The sequence below is a fragment of the Zootoca vivipara genome, chromosome 5 (genome assembly GCF_965207765.1).
Source record: "Zootoca vivipara chromosome 5, rZooViv2.hap1.1, whole genome shotgun sequence".
Taxonomy (NCBI): Eukaryota; Metazoa; Chordata; class Lepidosauria; order Squamata; family Lacertidae; genus Zootoca; species Zootoca vivipara.
Window position 1 is genome coordinate 60,109,466 of NC_142588.1, and position 23,419 is coordinate 60,132,884.

Genomic DNA, 23,419 nt, shown 5'->3' on the forward strand with positions numbered 1-23,419 from the left:
TAGAATCGCTTCTTCCCCAGGATTCCCGCATAGGAACACGGCGGTGCGTCTCGCCCCGGTTTGGACCAAGCCCCTGCCACGAAATAAACAGATTGCTTCTCCATTTGGGGTGTGTTCTACGGGGTGGGGAAATTGTCGTATGTGGTACAGGCGGAAGAGGCATTTCCCTCCCCCCTCTAATTTTTAAAAGAGGAATGGTAAGGTGTCGCCCTCCCTTCCTGGTCTATCTGTAATTGAATCTAGGTCAGTATTCTAAAGCAAGAAAAGTATGCTTCTGACTTTCCTACATCAGCCTAGAATTTAGGGGAGGGAAAGGGAGGGGGTTCCTTGCAATTTCATTTAAAATGTAATGGTGGATGAACTGATAAGCAAATGGTGGGGGAGGGGGGCACAGCTTTTTTTTTAAGGCACGGTTTTAATATGCTTCCAGGTGGGGGGAAATGATTTACATGGGAGTTTATTTCCTCTTTGCTGATATGAAAGAATTACAGATACAAAACCCACTGATCTATAGAATAAAAAAAGAAAAGAAATGTTATTTTCCTGTAAAGGTATCAGTTCATTTATATTCATTTAACCATCCATCCATCAATTTAGTTTCTCACTCCTTGCACATACTCCTTAGCTCTGTTAAAGCTTCCCAACCAATATACTTTTCCGGAATATACAATGAAGTTCCCACTTAAAAAAAAAATCATGGGCTGAAGTAGGTAAAGATGAGACCATTTCCACCCTAGGGGAAACTAACACACACAAACATACATTCCCCCCTCTAGAGAGAATGAGCACTGCTGAAGTTGAATCAGTTGCATTCATTCATATACCGTTTATGGAACTGATTCATCTTTACCAATACTCATTCTCAATATAGAAATATGTATACAGTCATATGGTTTAAGCACCTCTCTTCATAACATTCATTTTGCTGATAATAGACATGATTATTATGCAACATGCATTTATATTGTAAATGTAATATTAGTATTCAAATATATAGTGCAGTCCAGTATTATGCACACACACAATGGGATCGTGTTGTTTATATTTGCACACCCATTTCATATGCATATACATTGGGTGATATCCGGTGTTATGCATATCCTGACTTATTAAAATCAGTGAACTTGAGTGTCCATTCATGCCAGTGAGTCAACTCTGAGTGTGACTAACACTGAATAATCACCCAGTATATTTATATTGTGTTTATTTTCATCACTGAACACAACATCTATACTGCAGTCAACACAATGTAAATGTGCGCATTTAATCGTTAATGAAAGAAGCGAAAGTATTTTTTTTTCATTCAGATTAGAGTCTCACGAGAATAGTCCCATCTGGTTTTAAAACCGGTAAGAGATTTTAACTGGGTTGGGGTGGGAGGAATTGAGAAAGAGAGAGAAGCTTTGCTCTTTGTAAATAGTATTGAAAGAATGCAAGGCCAACCCCTTTCTTCCCATCAGCGGAACATCCTAACATTAAAGTCAAGCAAGACCATTATAGAAAAGCTCATTCTTATCTTTAGTGTCTGCACATTTGGTCAAGATATGGAGTGCTTTAAAGGGCTTTTCTCCAGTGTTTGACTCTGGCAGGCTTACCCAGGTGAGAGGTTTCAGGAAAGGAAGTGGGATTATTCACCAGCGGGGGCATGGATGGGGGAAGTTATAGATTCAGGCTACTTTTAATTAATGTCTTTTTCTTGTATGTGTATAAATATATTTTAAAAGCTGGGGGGGGGGAGAGGAGTGGGGAGTAGGAAAGTTAGATGTTTTAAATTGGACAAAAACAAACAGGTTAAAACCCAGAAAAAAGCTAGCGATAATTAAGTGTGCAATCCTGTGTACCCTTAAGTATGACTTAAGTCCCATTCAACTCAGTAGGATTTACTTCCATGTCAGCCTATCTAGACTTGGGCTCTGTGTCTCAATGGAATCAAGGAAACTTGCAGTACAATCCTAAATATGTCAGAAGTAAGCCCTATTAAAATCAGAGACACTTAATCCCAGGTAAGCACTTATAGAATTGTGGCACAAAACTAAATACTCCCATCATTATTAATGCATATATCAACTTCCTGCCAGGATAGGCTTCTAGGTGGTTTACAAAATACTTTTTTAAAAAACAACCCATTTACACAAAGTTCCATTTTACTTGTAAATAAGTCCCACTGTTTGGATGTACACTCAGAAATAAGTTCCACTGTATCCACTGTCACTTACTCCCAGGTTTACTCCCTGTAAACGGATTCAAACTACAAGAAAGAAAATTCCACCTAAACATTAGGAAGAACTTCCTGACAGTAAGAGCTGTTCGGCAGTGGAATTTGCTGCCAAGGAGTGTGGTGGAGTCTCCTTCTTTGGCGGTCTTTAAGCAGAGGCTTGACAGCCATCTGTCAGGAATGCTTTGATGGTGTTTCCTGCTTGGCAGGGGGTTGGACTGGATGGCCCTTGTGGTCTCTTCCAACTCTATGATTCTATGATTCTATGAAGTACTCACAGGATTGAATCTTTAGGTTTGATTAATTTTTAAGTGATTGTGCCTAGCTTGTGTCTCCATATTTTTTTTATTACTTCCAGCAAAAGAGTGCCTATTTCACAACTTATGTTTCCTTTTCAAGCTTTCAGAAATATACATCTAAATAACATACGTAAAATGCTCCAAATATTCTTAAAACCATGACATAAGCAACGTGACAGAGATTGTTCTTGTTGAAACTTATACCCAGAAAGAGATCAGGGTCTGAATGGGAGCTGCATGTTGTGGTTTGAGCCCATCCATGCACCTCCCCTGAACACAATCATATCATACAATAGTAAGGTTAGCAAAAGAAGAAAGCTGGTTTTTTGTTTTTGTTTTTTTAAAAAAACCCAAAGTGCTGGAAGTTAATGCACTTGGAACGCAAGCAGTAGTGGAAATCAGAAAGATTGGCACCAGCAAACTATATTTCTTTTTCTTGAATAGCATTATCAGAATGATGCGATGTGGGTTTTGTGCTTGACTTTGGCAGAGGGTTTCTATAGCAAGCACATGAGCCACACAAAGGCCTTGTCCTTCCTAACCAGCCTCATTTCAATCAGTGGGAGTTTGCCCATCCATTTCCATGAGCTCCCAGAGGGACTCCAGAGACCCATTTGGGTTGGGAACTGAAACGCTGCTGCAGAGTGTTTAATTTTATTAATCTTTTAAAGCCCACTGCTTTTGAACAAATGCCCATTTAAAGCAGTTTTGCATAATTACACGTTTCAGTCGCATTTGAGTTGATTCTTAATTTTATTATTATTATTATTATCTTGGGTTGCGTGGAAGTGCTCAATTTGCTGAAACTGAGTCCGGGCTCTCTCTGTCTTGAGTTCTTTTCCCCCTCTGAGATGCTTTTGGAATTCACTGTCTTGCCACAAGAAGCTTTGGTCACGCAGAACTGTGCCAGCTCCTAGGACTGGTGAGTAAATCATTCTAGCATCTTTCAAATGCTTTCCCTCTGGCTGTTTCTCTGCTGCATTTGTCCCAGAATATATAGAAGTTGCTCCAGTGCAGCGTATATGTTTCTTTATTTTGTGTGTTCCCTTTTGTTATGATCACACAGGGCTGGCCCTGCAGTGTGCCAAGGTGAAGCAGGCTACTTTGGAGGTGAAATTGAGGGGGCACAGCTGAAAGCAGGAATCGATGACTCAACAGTGCAGCAAGATTTTTCAAAGTGTTTGTCTGAGCATGAGGTGTATGTGCATGTGTGTGCCAGCCATTTGGTGACTTGGTGCAGGCAGCAAAATGCTTTGGACTGGTCATGTAATCACTTCACTTATTCCATTTGCAGAATCACACAAAACACTGCAAGCCAGCTTCATCGGATTGCCTGTCCTGAATTTTGCCTGGGAATCCACTTGAAGGTATTGTAACAGAGCTGCTTCACACATCACAGATACAATCCTGCCCAAATTAAGCACTTTTATATTACACTGAGACCGTGTTCATACTTAAAGCACGCCCAAAGAATCCCAGGAACTGTAGTTTAGCCCTTGCAGATCTACAATTCCCAGCACTCTTAACAAACTACCATTCCCAGGGTTATTTGGGGGAAGCCATGTGCTTTATATGTATTGAGTGTCCATGGAGCTTGATGCGAGAGTTAAGCACCTGCTCAAATCTCTCTCCTTCAAATCGGAGGGACCTAACTTTGGCTGGATTGAGCCCTACACTTCAGATGTGCATGTGACATGTTTGTTTCCTCCCGAGAAAGTTAAATGAGAACATGCAGAAATATGAATGTAGGCACAACAGTGAGACCACAGCTCAAAGCTTTATGCATATCCAGTGGCAAATACATGTTTACCACTGAGTAATGAGAGAAGGGCCCTGTCAGCTTATTGAGACCCGTACATGGACACTGTATACATGGAGGATCAAAGTGAGGGCAGCACAAAACAAATGAATAGTTAAATCAGAGTGTTTGTATCACACATGCGTCACATATGAGATTCTTCCCAGAAGTTGCAGCCTTAGACATCCAAGTAAATTCAACATAGCAAATGCAGTGATCCCAGTCACAATGTTTATGGGTTCTTTCAATTCTGTATAAACTGGGTATTCTTGAAGCCATCTACATATTGTTTGTCAGGTTACTGGTCCCTTACAGTTGCTTTATGTAAGTGACCTAGTTTATGGCAATTGATTCTTGTTGGGTTTGACCACATTTCTTACTGGGTAGTTCAAGTTGCCTTCTCTGGTGAGCTGCTGTGGGTCATAAGTGTCTGCCGGATGTAGGAATCATGCACCTCACTGGTTATATACATACAGTATGTTCTTGCTTTCTTTTTAACCTGGGTTGTTGTTCCCTTGCTCTCTGTCTCAGCTCTGCATCTCATCCTTTGTCAACTCCTGCTTGCCTTAGCTGCATGGGAACTAACCTCTGGGACCCTCCTTTCTGGAGAACCTTCTTACGTCTCCTTGTCTTGTCCTGATGCCTCTAAAAGCTTCAACCCTGGGAGCCCATCTTGAACTCTGGAATTTTATCAGGAAAGGTAAGCACTGGAAACCATTAATTTAGTAAGTTGTTATGGGCTGTTCCCATTATGGCCAGTTTGACACCTTGTCTTGTCAGAATCTGAAAATGATTCTGATTTTTAGTCTTCTGCCTTGAAAAGTCTTGATATGCCTTGCTGGCTTAGATGAAGAAAATGATACTTGCAAGATAAGAAAACTTTAAAGTCTCATGCTTTCGTTCTCACTATTGTGAGGGGAAATATTGTGTAGTAGAAGATCACTGCCTAAGCAGGGGTGCAGAAGTGATGGTTTGCAGGCCAAATTTGGCCCCTGGTGCATTTCCTACTAGCTCTCATTTGAAACCACTGCTCAGCTGTTTCCTGAACAGCTGGAGGAGGGAAATTGTGTGGAATGGAGAAAAACTTCCCCTCCTCATGCGCTCTCTCTCTCTCTCTCTCTCTCTCTCTCTCTCTCTCTCTCTCTCTCCCCTGACTCTTCCACCTTTTTTAGATTAAAGAGTGCCTTGGGTGACTTCCTGTCACTTTTCACTCTCCAAATCATCCTGTGCTGCCCTTTTAGCCCTCGTGAGTAAAACTAGGCCACCTTGCTGCTCTTTTGGGGCCTAACTTTATCATTTGGTGACTGGGGTTTCTTGGGGTCGTCCTGAAAGGTTATATGATGTGGACCTGTGCACACCCTTCTTGCTATTAAAGGTCACTTTAGGACAACCCATCATTACCTCTTCTCTTCAGTGTTATACAGTGGTGGTACCTCTGGTTAAGAACTTAATTCGTTCCGGAGGTCCGTTCTTAACCTGAAACTGTTCTTAACCTGAAGCACCACTTTAGCTAACGGGGCCTCCTGCTGCCGCCGTGCCACCGGAGCATGATTTCTGTTCTCATCCTGAAGCAAAATTCTTAACCCGAGGTACTATTTCTGGGTTAGTGGCGTTTGTAACCTGAAGTGTTTGTAACCGAAGCGTTTGTAACCCGAGGTACCACTGTACGGAACATCCTGGCTTGGCCAGAATTTTGATCTGTTCAAAGACAAACAATGAATCTATTGAACCAAAGCATTATTTATTCAGGAATGTATAACATAGCGTCAGGCATGCCCAAAGAAATGTGACTCTGCAGTCCGACTGGTACCCCGATACCTCCTATGATTAATGAGGAATTAGTTCACAGGGGCATAGAAGATATTAGAGAGCAAAGAACTATTCCTAATCTGGCAGAGATTGTCTGCGACATGCCCATCAAATGGTCAGTGAACAAAAATGAATGACAATGACAATCGCTTTTCTCTCCTGAGCCAACCCAGCAAGGGAAGATTGACCTTTGGAGAGCAAATGGCATATCACAACCCTTTGTATTTGTTCAGAATTTATATTGTACGCTTTGCTGCGATCATTCCCACCACTTCTGAAATTCTCATGAAGGGTGGACATTTGGGAAAGGCATGAACTCTGAGGCTGCCCCACTGGTAGAGGTTTCATCCAGAAAAATCAAAACAGTATTGGCATCCTTATTGATTCAAGTGCTTCTGACGGGAAATCTCAGATGTATGCATTTCACAAACAAGGGATAGAATAGGTTGAATATACATAGGAGGCAAAGGAAGACAGCACTTTGCGGCCATAAGAAGGTTTTACTGTCAGGATGCTTGTTTGTTTTTAATATCAGGAATGCATTTTTTTATTTTGCAAAATGTAAGAGCTAGTGACTGTTGAGGAGCCAGGGAGGAGTCGTCACTTGCTTCCTAAACACTACAGCATCCCAGTTGTCAGTTGCTGGGTTGATTTTTTTGTTTGTTTCTTTTCTTTTCTTTTTAATCTGGTTTTATTGATAATGCTGTTTTGCTGTATTTTGTTATGGTTTGACTATAAGCCATGTTGAAAGGACCTTGCATAAAAATATTTTAAATAAAGGAGGTACTAGTGGCAATGGAGAACCTGGATCTTTGCACCCTGGTTATAGCAGCAGTAGCAGTTGTTATTAGCCCACGAAGTAAACTTGTACATGTGTGTGGATGTGAAAAGGAAGGAAAACAGAGGACAAAGCTCTGGGCCCCTGAGTTCCTCGTCCAGTGACCCTGCATAGGCCGGTTCTGCTTCTGAGAGCTCTCAGGATCTGGCGCCAGGTTACAGTTCCTTTACCTGATGCATGGAATATGGTGTCACGGCCTCCTCAGCGTTCCCTCATCCTCCATGAGTAGTTCAGGACTGGAGGGTGTGGTGTGAGCTTCTACTCTCTTCTCCCCAGTCCCAATGCCATTGCAGGGGCTTGTCTTGGGACAGCAGAGGGCAACCAACCTTTTGAGCTTTCAGAATCCATCCTATGGTGCTTGACAGGCCTCTTGCTTCCCTTCAGCCATATCATCTTTGACTTCTGGTGCCTGAGGATGGTGACTGATTGCTGCTCTCTGTTGACAGGGATTTTGAAATGATAGCTCATGAGTACAAGCCTGGTTCCACAGCAACAGGTGTGTGTGTGTGGGGGGGGGAAGTGTGGGGTCGATCTGTTCCCTGCTTTTATTCATCAGAGGAATCTACGGTACTATGAACAGAGAGCCTCACCATGCCAATGTTTTCTCATTCCTCATTTTTGCATCCTCAAAGTTGGAGAGTGGTGGTGGTGGTGGGGACACAAGATGTGATAAGTCAACGTTTTATCAAACAGGGGGACCCTTTCTACAGATTTCAACTCCCCTCACCCTGCAGCATTTGCAGCTGCCTCACTTTGGAGCATGGGTCCATGGGGTCACGAAGAGTCGGACACGACTAAATGACTAAACAACAATAGCAACACTTTGCCTAATGTTAGGGCTAGCCTTGTGTACTTGTGCTATCGGGTATCGTGTTTCCCTTGAGTGCAGTTCTCTGCATGTAGGATGACCATTGATGGGGAACAAGCATTGATGATGAAGGGCACCCACAAATGTAGCGCAAGGGAGGGGAGTATGTGAGAGGGAACTGGATTATTCTTCCAAGTGACCAATCATTTGGACAAAAGCTTCATTAACAGCGAAATCAATATATGTATCTAGTCAGAAGTAAACCCCTTTGCATTCAATCGGACTTATTTCTTTAAGGCACTTATATGGGTTACAGCAGAATTATGGAATTAATTGTTAAAATATTATTGAAGTTTTGATGGCAGGTTTTTTCTGCAGCTTAAACTATTTTTTTTTTAAAAAAATGAGATTTCAAGTATTGTAATGAAAGCAATGTTAGCGTAGAAGACCAACTTCAGAAGAATGCATGATTTATGTTACTGTGTCTGTCTTCGCACCTGCCTATCCCTGAAGCTATTCAAGTTTTCCTTATTCAGATTTGGTTTCCAAAATAATCCAAACTGGTAATAACCTCACCACAATTAAATCCAACAGCCTCTGGCCAAGCTAATCTGATAGTCAGTAGTAACATCTAAATTAGCCAAAAATAATTACAGAAACAAGATTCAAAATCAGGGAGAGGAATGGAAGCATTAATTGGGCACATGCGAGGAGGCAAATGTTTTTTGAGCAAATGTCCTGTAGAACGGGAACATTTTAGTGGTGCATTTTCTGGGCTGGCTTCTTGAACAAACCTGTTTCCAATGGTATAGATTTTGCTTTGTTTGATAAATGGCCATTTGCTCAGCTGAATTTGCATGGTCACATTGGCAAAGGGAGCAGTAGGGGCCTTTGTGTGGAATGTCAGATAGTTTTTGTTCTCTAAATGTGCTCAGCGACAGCCATCGTATACTTGATCTCATTTTTGTGGGTTGCCTAGACAGGGAAACATGATGGATTGTAGGCTATATTTTTCCTCTTTTTGTCAGGGCGCTGAAATGGCAAGGCAGCTCTCCCTGTAGACTCGTGAGTAGTTGCTAGAGGAAGTATACTAATGATCTCCTTCTTAACTAAGGCTTTGATCCAGAACTGGAATCACCAACCTTTTTGGGCTCTTGGACCCATTTGCAAACCAGAGAAACGGTTGTTGGCAGGCACCCTCAACAACCAATCATATTCCCAAACCTATTTGATTGGCTACAAGGCGAAGGAAGGGGGAGGGGACCCTGTGAGCACCAGGGAAGGTCTCTTGGGGGAACATCTGTACTCACGGGCACCATGTTGGTGACGCCTGCTCTAAAACATGGAGTGGAGAGGGACTTTTCTTACCTGTAGCCCAATCAATATAACTGGAGATGATGTCTGCCCTTCTACTTGTATTGATTGATGGAGATAGGGAACAATGGAGTGGTGGTTTTTTTTTTGGCAGAGCCTGTTGGTGTCTTCTTCCTTTGAGGATTTCAAAGCTTAGTGGTATAATATGTGTGTTGCAACTAGGAAACTTGGGGGTTCAAGCCCTAGTATCTTGAGATTGGATCTCAGGTAGCAGGGCTGGGTCAGAGGTACTGAGACCCAGACAGGTACTTCTGCACTCAGATTGGACTGCACTGAGCTCAATGGACCAATGGTTTGACTCAGTCTAAGGCAGCTTAATTTTATTTATATCCCTCCTTTCTTTCACCACGAGATCTGTCTGAGCTGAGACAGTGTACAGGCCTGTATGGCTGCCCATACAGGTACTGAGCAGTTTAGTGGTAGCCTCATGTTGTTGTTGTTTAGTCATTTAGTCATGTCCCCATGGACCAGAGCACGCCAGGCACTCCTGTCTCGCACTGCCTCCCGCAGCTTGGTCAGACTCATGTTGGTAGCTTCGAGAACACTGTCCAACCATCTTGTCCTCTGTCGTCCCCTTCTCCCAGTGCCCTCCATCTTTCCCAACATCAGGGTCTTTTCCAGGGAGTCTTCTCTTCTCATGAGGTGGCCAAAGTATTGGAGCCTCAGCTTCAGGTTCTGTCCTTCCAGTGAGCACTCAGGGCTGATTTCCTTAAGAATGGATAGGTTTGATCTTCTTGCAGTCCATGGGACTCTCAAGAGTCTCCTCCAGCACCATAATTCAAAAGCATCAATTCTTCGGCGATCAGCCTTCTTTATGGTCCAGCTCTCACTTCCATACATCGCCACTGGGAAAACCATAGCTTTAACTATACGGACCTTTGTTGGCAAGGTGATGTCTCTGCTTTTTAAGATGCTGTCTAGGTTTGTCATTGCTTTTCTCCCAAGAAGCAGGCGTCTTTTAATTTTGTGACTGCTGTCACCATCTGCAGTGATCATGGAACCCAAGAAAGTAAAATCTCTCACTGCCTCCATTTCTTCCCCTTCTATTTGCCAGGAGGTGATGGGACCAGCCTCATGTACCTTCAGACCAAACACCAGGACAATATGTTTTCTGCTTTCCTCTTGTGTAGTTTCTGTTCATTTAATGCATCTCTCAATGCTTCAGTTAGATTGTAAAAGAGAGAAGGCAGAGGAGAAGGTCAGGGAGGGTAAAAGTAAGCAAATCATTTTGAAGTTCCATGATTGTTAAAATTGTCTCCGGGACTTGGTGCTTCTCAGAACTGGCCCAAACTGGAGCAGCAGTTCTCGAAGTTATTCTGGCAACTAAGGCAGAGATTTCATCGACACCCAGAACCATCTCTGTGCAGCAAATGCCTTGCTAAGCCCAAGTTTATGCAACTGAAGTTCTCGTGCACTTTTCTGCTGTTTCCCCAACCTATTCTTCTGTTCCCTCACTTGTGTTGAATTTTAGATTGTAAACAAAAATGAATTGGCAATTTTTTTTAAGATTGTAAACTCCTCAGGGCAGTGATGTGTCTTTTTGTAAGACACACCTGTAAAGTGTGCACCCATAAATGGCTCTCTGCTGCTGCTGTTGTGATGGCGGACCCAAAGTTCCCATGTGTGGACCTCTGCTGGAGAAGTGGCAGGGAGAAGCAATATTTGCTGCTTCTGCTGCCTTCTTGCAGCCCCTGGACCTTCCCCCAAATCTCCTCTGTCTGGAGAACTGGAGGGTTCTCCAAAAACTGTGTGGGGTGAGTTGTGGTGGTGGTTGTGCAGGGGGAAAGCAAATCAAGCGAAAATGGCCACCTTCTCCTTCCACCAGTGGCAGCCCTCACTGGATCCCAGTCCCTTCCGTGAATGGAAGAAACCTTCCCACTTGCAGAACGACAGTTCTGGATCCAGCCCATCACTTCCACCATGAGCATCAGCAATACTAGTGTAGGAAGAAATTATCACCATCTTAACCACCCCTCCACATGATTTCCCCTCTCTTAAAAAGCGAAACAAAAAAACAACAGCCACCCACCAGCCTTAATAGATAGAAATCCCCACGTTTATAATTCAATTTCCTTGCAGTAGTTTTGTGAAGCAATCCCTGAACTTGATGGTTCCCAGATTGGCACAGTGCCCCCCCCCCAAAAAAACCCACAAGAGTCTTTATCTGCTTGGTCTTTCCACAGCTGTTCTGCACACAAACCTGAGGTGCACAAGAAGAATTAGAATTAGAAAGCAAACAAATGCCATCTTTACAGAGAGTGAGAATCCTGCACCCCCCCCCCCCAAGTTGACCGGTCTCCCTCAATTCCTCACTCCATTAACTAGCAACACTTTAAGGCAATTATATTACATCAAAGGATGATTTTATTATGGAAAGTAATTACAAGGAACAAGAAGGAGAAAAAGAAAGCAAGAGGCTTGAGTTGGCCAGCCTCCTCAGCAGTTTATTGCACCTACTCTGTACTTCCATTCCAGGCAAAATGGTCATCTGTTCCCTACAAATCTTTGGACTGATTCAATCTGGGAATTCACCATTGATTTAGGATATTTCCACTGCTAAGAACAGAAGAGCCTGCTGGATCAGGCCAATGGCCCATTTAGTCCAGCATCCTGTTCTCTCAGTGGCCCACCAGATGCTTGTGGAAACTCTGCAAGCAGGATTTGAGCATAAGAGGACTCTTCTTCTGTGGTTTCCAGAAACTGGTATTCAGAAACAATGCTGCCTGCAGCTGTGAAGGCACAGCATAGCTGTCATGGTTAATAATAATAATAATAATAATAATAATAATAATAATAATAATAATATATTTATACCCTGCCCATCTGGCTAGGTTTCCCTGCCACTCTGGGCGGTTTCCAACAGAATATTAAAATGCAATAATCTATTAAACATTAAAGCTTCCCTAAACAGGGCTGCCTTCAGATGTCTTCTAAAAGTCTGGTAGTTGTTTTTCTCTTTGACATCTGATGGGAGGGCGTTCCACAGGGCAGGCGCCACTACCGAGAAGGCCCTCTGCCTGGTTCCCTGTAAGTTGGCTTCTTGCAGCGAGGGAACCGCCAGAAGGCCCTCAGCACTGGACCTCAGTGTCCGGGCAGTGTCTACTAGCTCTCTCCTCCATAAACTTCTCTTTTATTATTATTTATTAAATTCAGGGCCGGCTCTAAGGCAAGGTTGGGTGGCGCAGGGCGCCGGGCCGCCAGGGGGGCACCGCACGGCTGCACCTGCTGCAGCGGTGCTGCGCCCGCCCGCCAGCTGCAGTGGGAACAGGGGGGGGGGCGCCGGAGCGATCTTTGCACCACGGCACCAGGGCGCCCGGTATGCCTAAAACGGCCCTGATTAAATTTGTATAATCCTCTTTTAAAGCAGTTTGTTGTTTTCAGGTGGGATTCTGTCACATACTGGCAAATTCAAGATGAACAATGAGACTTGATCTGGAGGCCTTAATCCAAAAAACCTCTCCCCCCCACCCATATTAAACTTTTTGCAAAAGGGAAAGTGATGAGGAAATGGTGCTGTGAAGTGTGGGATGAGCCTGGCTTGACACAACATTGTCTAACCTCCTCACAAACAAATCAGGCTGAATACTCATTAACTGCTAATGCCATCTAATGTCCTTTCAGGATGAATGCTCAACAAACAGGTTGTCCGGAAGCACACTTTAGTTTGTCCAATTTACCCTTTCTGCGGGGAACAACAGCAATGTTACCCTCCTTTTCTCACTCTGAATACCAAATGGGAACTGAGATTTCTTAGGGCAGGACAGATTAGGAGAAATACAGTTTAATTGCAGAGCTGGGGATAATTTCCTGGTTTGCTAATGCTTTTGCATGGAGTTTGGGAGCAGGGACACTTTGGGAACCTCTCAGGATGATATCACTGCAGGGCCTAGATGCTCTCCCCTTACAGAACTACGAATGTGGGTGAATTAAAGTCCAAGCCCACCAAATAAATAGAATGCCCAAATGGGATTTCACCCAATGTTGGTCACAGCTCTATCTCAGAGATGGGGAACCTTTGGCTCTCCAGATGTGGGTGGACTACGTCTCCCAGCATCCCTGACCATTGGCCATGTTATGGGAGTTGAGAGCTTATGTCCCGCCTGCTGGTTTCTCATGGGCATCTGATTGGTCCACTTTGGACCGCATGCTGAGCTAGATAGGCCTTTGGTCTGCTGCAGAAGCGCTCTTCTTAAAGCAGGAGGAGTAGACTGGAGTGTGGTGTTTCACAGAGATGGAAAGAGAACTGCCAGAGAGCGGGTGGTTATTGGGTTGTTGTTTTACTTTGGATTATGTATTTTGTGGTTTTATATATTGATTTTATTCTGTGAACTGACCCGAGACTTCCGGGTATAGGGCGGTATATAAATTCAATAATAAACAAACAAACAAACAATAAATAAATAAATACTTTGGGAGTCAAAACTGCATGAATGTAAAATGGAATACGACAAGTCCTCGGGGAAGTTTGAAAAGCAGGCTCATCAGTCTGAGAGACCCTAACCTAGACAAATGGCTGCGACAATTGAGTCCCATTTCTCTCTCTCTTTAACTTCCTCCGTGATCAGATTCAGATTCTGAGAGAACAGTGAGGACAACTGTGGCCTCAAGCTGAGGACATTTCTAGTTTTGCTGAGCTTCATTTTTTGCTACATGATCTATCTTCAGGATGGCTTTTTGTCCCTTGTGTGAACATATGTGGACTTCTTCGGCGATAACAATTCAGCCTGTTTCTTCTGTTATAAAGGATCAGGGTGGGAGATGGTAATAATGCAAAGCAGGTGGAATGTATCCTCTCTCCCTCTTCCACAATTTGGAAATATTTGCCAGCATATTCTTTCATTGAATTGGTTGTAGCAGATATTCTCCCCCAGTCATTTTATTTCAGTGCAAACAAAGAATTGTACAGGCTGCCCTGCTCCCTTCAGTGTTGAGGAACGCTCTGGTCACACAACCTCAGTGCACAAGCGGAGCACGTTGCAGCGCAGAAAAGACTGGGCAGCCCATGCTCATGAGAAGGTCCGGTCAGTGCATCTGGCTGTGAGGTGGGTTAGGCTGAGAGGCAGTGACTGGCCCAAGGTCACCCAGTGAGCTTCATGGCCAAGTGGGAATTTGGACCCTGGTCTCCCAGGTCCTACTCTGACACGCCTACCGCCACACAACGCTGTTGCCAATAGGCTTCACAGCTGTAGATCCTAGTGGGCACAATTTTTGGTCCATACTCCAAATGCCTGGTGGCAACTGATTGGCATAGATAGGCAATGGTTCTATAATTTTATCTCCTTTTCTTCAGCTGCTTCATGTTACTGGCAGCTGTCTCAGTCTCACATTTCTTCTTTCCACATCATTCCATCACATACCTGAAAGATGTAAGTGCTAACTTGATGATAGAAGGAACCATCTCCCTTTCCAGAATAAGAACTTGATAGGATGCAGTTTTATTTGGGACACGGGTGGCACTGTGGGTTAAACCACAGAGCCTAGGGTTTGCCAATCAGAAGGTTGGTGGTTCGAATCCCCATGACGGGGTGAGCTCCCATTGTTCGGTCCCAGCTCCTGCCAACTTAGCAGTTCGAAAGCACATCAAAGTGCAAGTAGATAAATAGGTGGGAAGGTAAACGGTGTTTCTGTGCACTGCTCTGGTTCGCCAGAAGCAGCTTAGTCCTGCTGGCCACATGACCTGGAAGCTGTATGCCAGCTCCCTTGACCAGTAAAGTGAGATGAGTGCAGCAACCCCAGAGTCATCCACGACTGGACCTAATGGGTCAGGGTCCCTTTTATCTTTACCTTTAGGATGCAGTTTGGGAAATACGTGTGTGTGTGTGTGTGTGTGAGAGAGAGAGACAGACAGACAGACAGACACTCACATGAGCCTAGACAGCAGGGCCAATGGTCAGAGATGATGGGAACTGCAATCTAACAACTTCTGAAGAGCTACAATGTGTTTTGATTCCCAATACTGCTGAATGCCGCCTGATTGCTTTATGGATCATTTATAATCAGGGCTTCCCCCCCAGCCGGAACTGACTGGAACTCAGTTCTGACCCCTCTCAGGTGGGCTCCATTGCCATTATAAGAGAACAAGGGAGGTGTTCATCACCATGATTTCATCACCATGATTTCCAGCACCTCTTTTTCTAGAAAAATGGCACTGTTTATAATATGGTACTTCATCCAATGCTTATAGTACACTTATTTTTCAAGTGTGTTTAATTAAAACGGGGAAGGCTTTCAAACTAACTGCGCTTAGCATTGGGACATCAGAGCACGTTAACTGTAGATTAATAAATTGACCCCAGATAACATAACCCTACTTCATCCACTCTCTTAACCCCAGAGCTTAAGCAGTCTTTTCATCTCTGTGTCATCAAAATTTATACAAAGCAGGAATCAAATGCAAATCCTCAGGAACGTTCTGTGGAAACTGCTAAAAAATGTTTTCAGTCTTAAATGGAGGGAAGTTAAAGTGACATTCATAGACAAGAATACTAGCAGCGCTGTGCTGAAATCTGTCCTCCGATTCCTCGGTTTTTAAAATTTCACTGCAAAAATCAACTTCCATTTCCCTGCCTCTTTCACAGGGCACTTTAGAATTTCTTTAGGATTATGGTGTACATGTACACATCTGTACATGTGGATACCTGCTGTCATCATCTGATTGGCAGGTGGTAGGAGACTTAATTCAGTAGGATTCCTCCCTCTAATAAGGTGTTGGCACCATCTAGTTGGCCAGAGTTATGTTCACAGGGCAGGTTCACAGGGGAGTTTTTCTATTCATTGAACATTTCCCCGAGCCCTCTGTAGCCTCCACGGCTGCCGGAGCTTCCTACTCTGAATAAGCCCCATGGGAGAAGTTACTTAATGATGTCTTCCCCTGAGCTTTGTTTGAAGCCTGGGAGGCCTTCCCCAAGCACCAGAGATCAGTGCAGTCACTGAGTTTTCTTTTAAATGGAAGGCCAGACCACTTGAGCATACAAACCACTGATCATGGGGTCTTACGAAGCCCCTTGCTAAGAGCTGTTCATTGAGTATATGTTGTTACACTCGCTATGTATTCCCAATGGACCAAATTATATGTGTAAGCAGTCTTCAGACAATATACTGTATATATAAAAGTGCAGCAGGGTTAAAACACTGCTGTGAACTCTTGTGTGAGGGATGTGGTGGAATGCAGTGACAACGAAGCAGTTATATCAATCAAATAGGGGATCTTGAAAATCAACCCATGATTTAGTCCCCTTTTGTCCTGTACTTTTGGGGAAAACAGTTTTATGCACCCCAGTTTGGAGGATACTTGAACCATAGACCTGCAATCAGTAATATTATTTGCTTTTTTGCTTCCATACGCCTCATGAGCTAAAGATCTCATTAATTAACAGATGCCTTATTAATATTGATGGTTTCTGCAGTTTAACTTTCTGCGCCAAGGTGGACCCCTACAGCTTCTCCTTTTCCTCTAAAAATAAAACCAAGTGTGCTGAATCTAGCTATGACTGCTTTAGTTGTTGAGTAATGCTCTCATTTAATGGCTTTATTTAGATCCATTTTCTGTATGCAAATCCTTAGGATTTGGCTTTGCAGCAGCCAGTTTAAAGCAGTGTTCATCCAGCCAGCTGCATTTGTTCAAGAACTCTGCATGTCCTGCTTTTTCATCACCTCTCTTACAGGCATGTGTGTGATGCAGACATTTTTTTTTTTTGCATTAGCATGTTGGGTTCTTACTTCATTAGCGATACAAGCAGCATGTTCATTGCCCACCACACGCTGTGCATGTCATCCAGCAATGAATGTCTGATATTCTCTGAAATCAAAGTTGACGGCTGGAGTACGAGCCCTGAATTTGGGAAGCTGACATTTAATGTTGCGGTCTTAAAACTTATCAACAAAGCCTTCAGGTTTTTCCTTAAGATCTGTATTTCAAAAACAAAACTGGAACATTTAAAAATTTCAAAGTTGAATCCTGATTCTCTCCCCCAAATTTGAATTTGTGCAACATTTCAGCTTGTTGACCAGGGGTCAGCAAACGTTTTCAGCAGGGGGCTGGTCGACTGTCCCTCAGACCCTTGTGGGGGGCCGGACTATATTTTGAAAAACATATATGAACAAATTCCTATGCCCCACAAATAACCCAGAGATGCATTTTAAATAAAAGGACACCTTCTACTTATGTAAAAACATGCTGTTGTTGACCATGCCGCCAGGTCCCAGTGTCTTCATGGACAAACAAATCAATGCTCATCATTGCCCTGTTCATCTGTATGGAGTCTTGTGTCCAGTTTCTTTAAATGAATCTCCAGGTGAATGGGCTTGCAAAAGTAGGGACCAAGTATAGAAGTGTCTATTTTTGAAAGCGATATTCTTCAAATTTACTGACAAATGTCTAACCATCTAAGAAAATACAGCTACTGAGGAACGAATGGGGTGATGGAGGATTTTCAACCGCTTTCCAGTTTCTTCTAAGTAAGAACTGTTTGACATTGGAATGGTCTCCCTTGGGAGATTGTGGACTTTCCTTCCTTGGAGGTTTTTAAGCAGCGGTTGGATGGTCATCTGTCATGGATGCTTTAGCTCAGATTCCTGCATTGCAAGGGGTTGGATTTCCAACTCTGCAATTCTATGATTCTTCAAGTTTAGAAATGCACGTTCCCTTTTTCCTGTACATCTTCCAGTATTTTCTGCTTTTGTTTTATTTTTTTCTACTTTTGTCTTCAGCTTAGAATAAATGTACCTAGAAAGAGTTCATTCTGCAGGAGACCTGGCTGTGCTCCTCCAAGAGAGGTGAAGCAGCTCTACTCAGTAACCTGCTCAACTCAAGCAGCTCTGTTAGCAGCCTGCCTACGCTGTGGTTGACTCTCGGTGTGGGATTATCGGATGAAAGGAAAGGTGAGCGGAATCAGTCCCCTTTTCTGGTATTGATGGTATTGAAGAAGGGGACTGATTCCGCTCACCTTTCCTTTCATCCGAGTTGCCAGCCTGTGGCCCTCCAGACGTTGTTGGAATACAACCCCCATTAGCCCCAGGTAGTATGACCAATGGTCAGCAACATCTGGAGGGTCAGGGGTTAGCAATCCCAGTTAGCAGTAGTTCTCTGGAGCGTTTCAAACAGAAACTTCATTCCCAGTTCTACCTGCAATGGCTGGGGAGTGAAATGGGAGAGAAGGAAATGCTCTGCTACTGAGCTATAGCCCTTTCCCATCTCTGGGTGTCTGCATGACTGCTTCTATCTACCTGGGTGAGCAGTGCCAGTGGGAAAGAGTTTGGTTTATGGAGAACATATACAGTTGATGTCAGGAATGGGAGTCAGGAACAGGCTGGCAATAAATCACACAGAGTCAGTGAAGTTAACCTCTTTATTCAAGGAAACGTGGCCAGCTCAGGAGGCCAAGCCTAGTGAGCACAGCAACCTGTCCTGGTAGATCTTGCCCCAATGAGGAAGTTGTGGAGACTGAAGTCTCCTCCTCTCCAAGGTTCTTCCCAAGCAATCAGAGACTCCGCCGCTGTGCCTGTCCCTGCTCCTACCTCTTCATACCTCTTTTGTTCTAGGGGATTAGGGGAGAGGGGAGCTGGTTACAGCAGGAGGGGGAGAACCCTCTGGCTTCTTCATCAACCTGACTCATCTCTGCCTCTTGGTACCCCTTTGTAGCCTCCACTTCTGCCTCTGATTCTGGACTGCTGTCTAGCACATACTTTTCCTGCTCACTATACCCTGTTGTGTCTTCAGCTTCTGACACCTCCTCCTTCCAGTCTGCCCCCCCGACCGGTCATCGTCATCCCACCACCAATCCCATGGCTCGGAGCCTTCTTCCCTGGGGATTCCCTTTGGGGGGTTCCCCAGCTGGCACCTCCCACCACTCCTTGGCATCTGGCCAGTCCATGACAGTTGAGCATGTCTCCTTGTATCCATGATGACAGCAGAAGGGTGATTCTGCATGTATCAAATACATCATTATACACTAAGGTCTCTATTCCCCACCCCGCTTGTCACCTGATGTGGTCCCTGTGCAGATGCTAGATAGAGTTCCCATTTGAACTCCAGAGTCCCATTGAGACCCTGGCAACAGTGTTTATGTGCTATTCTAATGCTGGTTTGAGCAGCCTAAGTGCTTTTTAATGCATAGCATTACAGCGAGTGTGCCTTATTCTCTCCCTTGCTGGAGGTGTCTGGAGGGATGTAATTCCAGTCTCTTGCTTCTGCACATCATTATTTACAAGACACAGGAACATGACCACACCAAGCATGGAGAGAGCCACTATCAAGCTGTAATTTGGCAACTGGCACGTGTGTGAGTGCAAGGAGCAGATCCACCTTCTTCAGGTTGGTTGTATGCATGAAATAGGCTAATACTTTTCTTTATTTCTGTAGAGCAGCAGTGGGGAGCCTGTTTCAGCCCGAGGACCACATTGCCTTCTGAAAAATCTATTCCAGGCATCCTTCCAAATCCGTACGTATATCTGAATTGTGCAGTGCAATGTTCTCCATGCAAAACAACATGTCCAAAGTTGCATATATTTTGGGAAAGTAAGCATAGCAATTGATGTATTATCGATGTATGAAATGGTTGTATGAAATTAACATAGAAGTATGCATAGCATTGGGAGAAATTGCTTGTAAAAATGTTCACACCAGTCAAAACACAGTAATAAACTGTGTTTATTAGGAGAAATTCACATTAAAAGGCTGAATAATTTTCATGAGAATAAAAATAATAATCCATGAATTGCTGCAGAAATGTGGAAAACTGAATTTAAGACTGGAAGAAATGAGAAACCGAGAGAATCAAAACAGGCAGGTCTTTCTATCCCTAGTCTGACTGCTCTTCCAAAAATTGTAGATGCTGCAAGTCCCACCCACCCTGTCAAGCTGCTTCTTCCACATCTTCCCTTGCTCCCACCCACCCTGAGCTCCTTCTGTCTGCTGCATCTCAGCCACTTCCATGGAAGACCCTCTTATTAGTCATGGCAGCTAAATGGAAATGCCTTGTTCAGAGGTGGACTACTGCACCTATGAATAAGCCTTGATTCTGAGGACTAACTAGAATGGAAGGCCTTCTTACCAGTGGGCAATGTCTGGCTGCTGTTGCAAAGGCAAGGCTGGCCATGGTTTGACCCAGCACAACCTTAGGTCCTGATGCAGCTTTCATCAACCTGGCGCCCTCCAGATGAAGGAGGCAGGGCACCCAATGTGCTGCCCTCCTGTTGTTGCTGATCCAACTCCCATGAGTCCCAGCCAGTACAGCCAATGGTCAGGGAGGATGGGAGTCATAGAATCATAGAAGGGGTCCCAGGGGCCATCTAGCCCAACCTCCTGCAATGCAGGAATCTCAGCTAAAGCATCCATGACAGGTGGCCATCCAACCTCTGCATAAAAACCTCCAAGGAAGGAGAGTCCACCACCCCTTGTGGGAGTCTGTTCGACTTCAAAAGTTTTTCCTGATGTTTAGTCAGAACCTCCTTTCATGTAACTTGAAGCCATTGGTTCGACTCCTATCCTCCAGAGCAGGAGAAAACAAACTTGTTCCCTCTTCCATGTGACAGCCCCTTAGATATTTAAAGATGGCTATCACATCTCCTCTTAGTCTCCTCTTTTCCAGGCTAAACATACTCAGCTCCTTGCAGTAGGCAGAGATGGATTTAGGGGTAATACAACCTGTTTGGTTGTACTGGGTGTGGAGCTTTGGGGATGACACAACTATGATGGAGAATGGAAGGCAAGAGGTGGGGCGGGCATCAAATTTTGGCACACCACAGGGGCGCCACTGAAATTTGAGACCTACTGCAGTAGGTATCGCTTGCAGGCTACGTTTGCCGCAATTTTCTCTTCTACACAATTGAAAATGCAGGGGTTTCTGCATCTGGCTATCCTAATTGGAAGCACTTTCCCTGAAGTGGATGAATGAATCGTGGACAGGATTGCATGCTACCAACTGGGGATTGCTCTGCACGGCAAGGCGATCATGTGATATGTGCGGCTGCACCAGTGTGTACCGCACCAGGATAACAGGCTAGTTCCTTTGCCCATTATGCCTCAGTAACACTGTGTTTCTTGTTACAGGAACATCCTCCCTCTCTGCTTGACTGGGGGGGGGGTGTTGCTCCATTGCTCCTAACCCCTACTCTGATGGAGGAGACACAACAGTGTTATGGTGCCATCTCGTGGCCATATCAAGTAGGGGCATTTAACAGCAATGCCGCTTGGCAGAGTCACGTTAAAACTGTCTTCCATAACATTGGACATGTCCAGTTGAAACATGCAGCAGCTGCATCACAAAGGACACATTTCTGGCTGATGAAGAGAAACCAAATCTGACAAAAGAACGACATGATCTGCTGGGGAACAATCGGTGAAATGTTCATGACGATGAAACTAGTTTAGTGTTTTTGCAAAGGTGATGTCAACAGCCTGGCGACATTGTCATCTGCCTGATTAATTGTTGTCCTGTTGCTTTCATATTTGTATGCACAGATTTTGAAATGAAAAGATGGATGCATATTCCAATAGAGAGATGGGATGTTTGCACTTTAGAAGCCGCTACCTCATTACTGCCTTCTGTCCCCCCCCCCATGCCATGGGGTCGCTGAAGGGGGATTACACTACATTAAATCACATGGCACTTTACATTTTCAATCATCTATTTGCCCAGAAGCAAATAAAACAAACATCAGTTTCAGAACTCTGGGCTGATTCATGAAATTTAGCTCTCCAGCGCCACACCATGCTCAGGACAGCTTTTCTCTGCCCTTATCTCTGAGAATTCGTACTATTTTGGGGATAGTCAGTCTCGTGCGGATCTGGGATTATAGAGGCAAGGCAAATTTTAGCTTTGAGATTTTTTTAAAAGTTTTGGATTGAAAAAATGGCTGCAGCTTTATTCAAATCTCATTGAAAAGGCATGTGGTTATGCAGAGTTCAGTCAAGCAGCAAATATCACATTATGTACCCACTCCTTATAAACAGGCCATCCTGCCTTCCAGACAGGAGCTGCCCATGTTTGCATATCTGTGTCTGCAGTGAGAGTCATAATGGAACGTGCTGTGGCTGGTGGGAAATGGCCTCGGATGTTTTATGACTTCCCATTATTATACCAATAGACATTACCACCACTACAACAAGAATACATTTATTTATTTTTTAAAAACACACATTTATTTGACCCCCCCCAATCTTCTGGTTCAAAAGTACCACTCAAGGCACCTTACAAAAATTAATTTTACAATTACAATTGAATTAAAGCATTACTAAACAGTCAACCAAGGAGACAGGATCAGCGGTTAAAAGCCAGCATAAAACTGGAATTCAGTTAGGTTTTACTCAGACCCACAGAAATATATAGTCTTAAACATGTTCATTAGTTTCAGTGGGTCTGTTCTAAATAAAACTAGTTGAATGCCTCCCATTACCATAAAAGCCTAATAGAATAAAAGTGGACAACCAATGAAAAACAATGAGGGAGGGAGTCAACCGTACTTCATGCGGCTAAGCGTTCCTTAATTTGGGGGCAGCCACTAAGAAGCCCCCCCTCTCAACCATAGGAGCCAGCTCCTAGGGGCCAAGGTTCCTTTGCTCCCCAATAAAATATTTCAGGGACCCAAAGTTGATGGCCATTGCTATTCAATTATGAGGGGTGTGGCTTAGCTGGGCCCCCCAATTTTTTTTATACAAGTTGGCACCCCTGCCTTCAGCCCATTCTAAATGTGCTTCTGCTCTAAGTGGGACTTCTCCTTCTTATCTCAGGGAGTGGACAAATTATATGAAAGGAGGCAATATTCTGGATCTAAGTCATGTAAGGCTTTAATGCTCTGAATTGTGTGGCTATTGCAGGAGTAGTGCACCGACATCTATTCTGGACTGGCTGAAACTTCTGGAGAGTTTTCAAAAGTGTGTGTGCTGTAATATAGAGTGTGCTGCAATAATCCAACATGGATGTAATGAATCTAACCTCCTCCAGAATGGGCATAGTTGACAAAGGCATTCCTGGACACAGTGAACACTGTGGACATGCCAAGCCAAATCCAGAAGTGATCCCACAGTGTGAATCTCTTTCTTAAAATATCCCTTCTAAAACATGTTCTTCTAGAGTCCCCCCCTTATCAGGAGCATCTCTTTCTTATCTGGATGAAGCCCTCATTTGTTAGCCCACTACTACCTCCAAGCATTGATCCAGAACATCAGCACCTTCCTTGGTATTAGAAAACCCAAGAAAGAGAGTTGTGTGCCATTTGCATGTTAGTGAAAATGCACTTTAAATCCTTGGATGATCAATTTCAGTGGTTCCATGTAGAT

The 23,419-nt window shown here is 44.0% G+C and overlaps 1 long non-coding RNA gene across 1 annotated transcript; it reads left to right on the forward strand.

The window, feature by feature from the left end:
* Positions 1-1,735: 1,735 nt before the first annotated feature.
* On the forward strand, positions 1,736-22,261 carry LOC148685700 (uncharacterized). The gene is made up of 4 exons (XR_015950260.1): positions 1,736-3,881; positions 4,844-5,012; positions 19,502-19,580; positions 21,191-22,261. It is a non-coding gene; the product is annotated as an uncharacterized LOC148685700 (long non-coding RNA).
* Positions 22,262-23,419: the final 1,158 nt, after the last annotated feature.